The 5,703-nt window shown below is 37.3% G+C and overlaps 2 pseudogenes; both read right to left on the reverse strand.

The window, feature by feature from the left end:
- Positions 1–3,164: 3,164 nt before the first annotated feature.
- On the reverse strand, positions 3,165–3,686 carry LOC149530777 (protein POLLENLESS 3-LIKE 2 pseudogene; annotated as a pseudogene).
- Positions 3,687–3,908: 222 nt separating this feature from the next.
- On the reverse strand, positions 3,909–4,163 carry LOC149530778 (protein POLLENLESS 3-LIKE 2 pseudogene; annotated as a pseudogene).
- Positions 4,164–5,703: the final 1,540 nt, after the last annotated feature.

The raw sequence follows: 5,703 nt of genomic DNA on the forward strand, positions 1-5,703 counted from the left end.
CATTTATATGTTATCTTCATTTGTCCATCCCTATGGGAGTGAGCTTAACCCCACTTAATCTCAAGATAAGATAAGATAAATGTGTTAATGTCCAACGAAAGACCAAAAGAGACTTATGGGACTGAGAGCTTACAACCAAGAAAGCAACAAACAAGAGAACACCAAATAGTGTTCGAGAAAGAACAAGAACAAAAACCAAAAGAAGAAGTGATTGAGAACCACCACGACAAGGAGTAGGGATCCAAACTCAAAGAAAGAAAGAAAGAGAGAGAGGGTGGGGGGTGAAGAGAAAGAGAAAAGAATGGCAAAAAGTGTTGCCACCCAATAAATGCCTGTAGCGTGTAGGACCTACTTCGATCTCGACTCCTAGCTAGCAGGGAAAGTGTCTCGAATCACAACCTTGAGGTTTCTGATCATTGCCCATTTACCCTCTTGTTTAACAACCACAACAAGAGTCCGAGCCTCCTTAAGTTTTGCCACTTGTGATCTAGTGAGATCCTCATCAAGATAAATCTTGATGGGGAGAGAGAAGAGTTTCCTCTTTGCCCTAAGACTCCGAAGGCGGTCAACAAGTAAACAAAACCTGATAAAGAGGGTATTGTCATGCCCAACCCTGACACAGTCCAGTGAGATATTAGTGATGTCTAGTTGGTCTTTAAGGAAGGAGTAGCCCGTTGCAAGAGGCTCGGGGCAAGGAAGAGGGAAATTGCGAACCCTCAAGTTAAGCTCACGAGCACGCCTGACCCTTTTATTTGCTAACTTAGTTTGGACTTGCTTCTCTACACTGAAGAGAGTAGCAAGAGGGGAGGAAGAAATGGGGTTGCTGCAAATAGATGCCCATAATTTCAGTTGCTGTTTTGTATCGTTCTACAAGGAGCATTGCTTTTTGTTGAGTTCCTCTTGCTTCAACCTCAAATCCTGGACATCTTTCATTTGCGCTGTGGTACGCTAGATTGTTTCTTGAAACCTATTGAGCTCGGTGGTCTAGTTTTGTTGTAGGTAGCTGTCAAGTTGTTCCTTCAAATCCGTTCGTATGCTAGTAAGAGAGTTGTCCACGTGCTGCTCCAAATCATGAACTTTGTGGCATAGTTCTAACAAAGAATCACGAAGAATGTAAATTTCAGCTTCAACCTCTTTCAATTGGTTATAGAGCTTAAGAGAGAGCGAGGATGCCTCAACAACGATGTCCTTTAGGGCTCTGCATTGTTAGTCTCTATTTTCTTCATGCGGTCAAGTAGCTATTGGACTGTGATTGGGTTGGGTTGGCAGTTCAAAGTGGACAAACAAAGGTTTACCATTTTGTCAAACGGTTAACCCTCCACCTCTGTCGAACTAGATGATAAGGTAGAGAGAACCACCCAGCACACCCTCTCGCAATGTCTAACCTTTTGCCTCTGTCGAGCACTTGGCCCATGAGCAGGGAACTTGCAACCACGACTAGGGCACCATGGCAACGAACGAGCAATATATATGCTAAACCCAAACTCTGTTGAAGACACTGCTTGCGGATCACACACTAGACCACTGTCTCCATCAAACACAATAGTCTACGGATCAGGAACAACACTTCAAGCATGATCAAGAGTATGAACCAACGGCTAGGGCATCACGATGGTGGCCATCAGAAGAAACAAGAGTAGGAACCATTCCACGAGCACGAGCATGAGTAGAAGTAGGAGCCAGGCAAATAATAATTTAATAATTGAGTGGATTCTCCATTATGAATATCTTATTCAAAGTGGGTCTCATGGATATTATTGTTTTATTCAAATAATAATTTACTAATTGAGTGGACTCTCCATAATGAATATTTTATTCAAAATGGGTTCATGGATATTATTATTTATTATTTAACCTTTACCTTTGGTAAAAACCAAACCTTACCCCAAGCTCTTGGAAAAATCTATAAATACAAGGCATTTCTAGAGCAAAAGGACTAGGTTTTTGTTAGAAGTTGTAATCTTTCCTTGGTGTGTTTATAAACCAAGGTTAGAACTCCTTTCTTTATTGTTATAATATATTAGGATATAAGCCAAGGTATCTTAATATATTTCTTTTTTGTCCTTTTTCCACTACATCTTATTTTGTCCTCTAGTGGAATATGTGAGGACAAATATTTATTGTAATTTGTAATTTAGATTATTCCTCCTTAAGAGGAATCTCACACTTGGCCTCACACACTTATGAATGGTGGCATTCATAGACATGGGAGTTACATTCTAACTCCTCATCTCTATTTAAGAGATGACCCTCCTCTCTCATTTACAATGAGGTTTCTTCATTTTCTCAATTATTGTATGAGCAATTGCTCTCTTGCTCTCTCTCTCTCTCTCTCTTTCTCTCTTCCTTCTTAGGCTTTTCATGCCTCATTCATAATGTCACAAGGGGTTTTCTTTGCTTTCCCCTTTCCAAATATCTTGTCTCATGGTGTTGGAGCTTGAAGCTTTCTCTCTCCTATTTTATGGTAATATCTTTTCATGCATTTACTCACTTAGATTCTTTCTTGGTATTGCTTATTTACATATTTCTTTTTCCATTTCTAACATGGTATCAGAGCAGTTTAATCTTTGTTTTGAGTGTTTGCATGAAGGTACGATTCGAAGGAGACTCTTGAGAGAGATTTCACTAATTTCTCCTTTAATCTTCTTAAGATGGAAGAAATTGAATTTTTTTTTGGGTTTGGCTGGTTTACCGCCAAACCTGATTAACTTCTGTTTGCTCTAATTTGTGCAGGTTATTTCTTATTTTTTATTAGTTTTCATCTCACCCCTTTGGCAGGCTTGCCGCCAAAAGGGTTTTCCTATCTAGATATCATTTTTTTTTACTCTTGTTTTGACATATTGTTGATAAAGAATTTTTTTTTTCCAATTTTTTCCTATGCCTAAAATGTTGGCTGTGCTTGCAAAGCTCGTAGGCTGTAGAAGTATTGTTCTTGAGTTTTTCTCTCTCTCTCTCTCTCTCTCTACTTTTTAGATTTAGTTGTAACGTTTTTTTTTTTTAAAAAAAAAGAAGCCTCTGAATCCCATTAATCCAGGCCCATTCTTGCCTCCCACAGGGCCTATGTCGGCTGGCAACACATCAGCCATGGTTTTTCAGGGCGTTAAGAATCAAACGTCTTCGGGTTTCGACCCACGAACCTCCTAAAATACATAATATTGTTCTACCTATTCTTTATATTCTTTTATTTGTGATATCTGAGCTCTGTTCTTTACATTTGGATGACTTTCAGCATGCTTCCATGGACATGGCAGGGATTGCCACACAGATTTTTTGAGGCTTTCAACGAATGAGCTTTCCTTAAGGGGATTATAATTGGTGGGTTTCCCTTCAAGCTCTCTTAGCATTTCCTGGGCTCTTTCGTAGGACTTCAAGTGAGAATCAAGTCCCCATGGCCCATTTGCAGATGCTGGCTTTACGTTCTGTAGCTTTGATTTGGCCTCAGAAACCCTTCCTTGGTGCATTAGACATATACCAAGATTGCACATCTTATTGTTGTCTAGTTCAATTGACAACGCTCTCCGGTATACAGCCTCAGCAGCAATGTAATTGGACTGTTGCATATACGCCCAACCCAAGTTCCCCGGTAATCTTGTAGCCTCTTGTTCTATAGAGACTTGGAATTTCTTCCCTCGGGATCTGGCAGTCTTGGTTCTTTTCCCATTAAATGCCAAGCCCTGATGAATCATGTTGAGCTTGTGCTTCAACAGTGCAATTTGGTCATCTAATCTTCCGCATCTCTTGTACTAGTCCAGAAGTACATTGTCCAGAGACTCGTGTGCTTGATCAGAGCAACGGTTTCTCAGTGACTTGATGGCCTCAATTGCTTCTTCGGGCCTGTTTTGCTGTTTCATGACTATTGCCATGTCTTTTAGAGCACTATCTACCCTGTCTCCCGCATTTATTGCAGCTCAAAACAGAGCTATTGCTCTGTCAGGCTCTTTATCCACCAGCTGTACATGCTTGGCCTTGACATATGGAGTATCCTCGACAGGTACTTTATGCACAACGTGGAAAGAATCAGCTCTAGCAGGGCCATTAATGGCTTTTTTAACTAAAGCCTTTGCAGGTGAACAGGCTGCAGATTTACAAAACCTTTGCACATATGGGCTTGGAGGATTGTTTTTACTGTTGCTGTTATTGGGTCTCTTCCACATTCTGTCCATTGTGACTCCTCAGAATTTACGAGCCTATGAATGCATGAAAGACTTGGAAGAGCCTTGTGCAAATAGATGAAGAAGAGTAGCTAGCTGTGTTTGTAGCAGGCTTGTATTTCGTTATATTCTTTTCTACAACTATTTCCACCAAGTATTCATTATTCATTGCTATTTATTTCTTTCTATTTTTATTCTTCAGGAATCTGCAGTGTCAGAGCCGTTTTTTTAATAATTATCTCTTATCATTTATTTTTTCATTAATTTTTTTGCATTCATATGTTACTCTTAACCATTTTTTTTCCTCTAAAAAGGAATTCAACATATTCATATTGAGATCCATGTGTGGTTTTCATTTTGTCTTTGGCTATTTTTTTAAAAAATAAATTTTATTTTATGTGGCCTTTCTTTCTAATTTAAAAACTCAAAATCAAAATCTGATACTATATTATTAAATAATAAATATATTCAATCTTCTACTTTATTATATTCCATTTATTGTTTGAAGAACTTGCTAAAGGATGCTACAAATCTAACTTATTTGCTAGATTTTGCACCAAATTTTAAATAGGGTATATTAATTTCGTTGTAAATTATAATGTTTTTTTAAAGGGATGATTTATAGCTACAATCTTCATTGATTCTTTGTCTTTCTTAGTGTTGTACACATCTCTTTCTATATAGAAATGGAATTTTTAAAAAGTTTTTATGCCATCCTTTATATGCACATAGTTATATCTTTCTTAATGTTTTATTCCAATCTTGGAGGCATATGTATGAGGAATATGGGGAGATCTTTTCTAGCCCCATGACTTTATGTTTTTATTACTTTGAGATTATATTTTGAACCAAGGTATCCAACATAAAGCTAATTATTCTATATATATAAAAAAAAGAAGAAGGGGGTAATCATTTTTTTTTAGCATCAAGCTATCATTTAATAATTGTAATTGTGTGATTTCATACTATGATATTTTAAGTATATTTATTCAAGTATATATGGGTGCACACATATATACCAAGATAAATATACAAGCTATTATAATTTTCATACCCATGTTTACCCTTAATGGAGTTTTATACCTGATATCTATATTTAGTTGATCTTCCTTAAATCATTTTACTTAATTGGATTATGAGTAATCTTACACATTTGCCTTCATTGTGATATTTTGATGTGCCCATAGTTGCACTTTTATGCTTTTATAACATTGTTCTATGCCCATGTTGGCACTTTCTGGTTTTATACCAATGATCTACATGATTTATATGATATTTTGTTTTGAGTTGCATAGGGAGCCAATTTTTTCAAGGATAACTATGTAGGTCCCCTCAGTATAACTGATACATAGTTTCCTTATTTGGCCCATGGAGTATCCCTCCATCCTATATTGGTGTGCACTCATTTTATATGAAGTTTCCCTCCATTGGATCCTATCTATTCCACTTTGATAGGATAATATCTTTATGGAGTTTCCCTCCATTTGGTTCTATTGGTTCCACTTTGAAAGGTTGATATTTATGGAGTTTCCCTCCATATTGTTCCATTTTT

The sequence above is a fragment of the Cupressus sempervirens genome, chromosome 11 (assembly GCF_028749045.1).
Source record: "Cupressus sempervirens isolate cs-2001-9-10 chromosome 11, ASM2874904v1, whole genome shotgun sequence".
Classification (NCBI taxonomy): domain Eukaryota; kingdom Viridiplantae; phylum Streptophyta; class Pinopsida; order Cupressales; family Cupressaceae; genus Cupressus; species Cupressus sempervirens.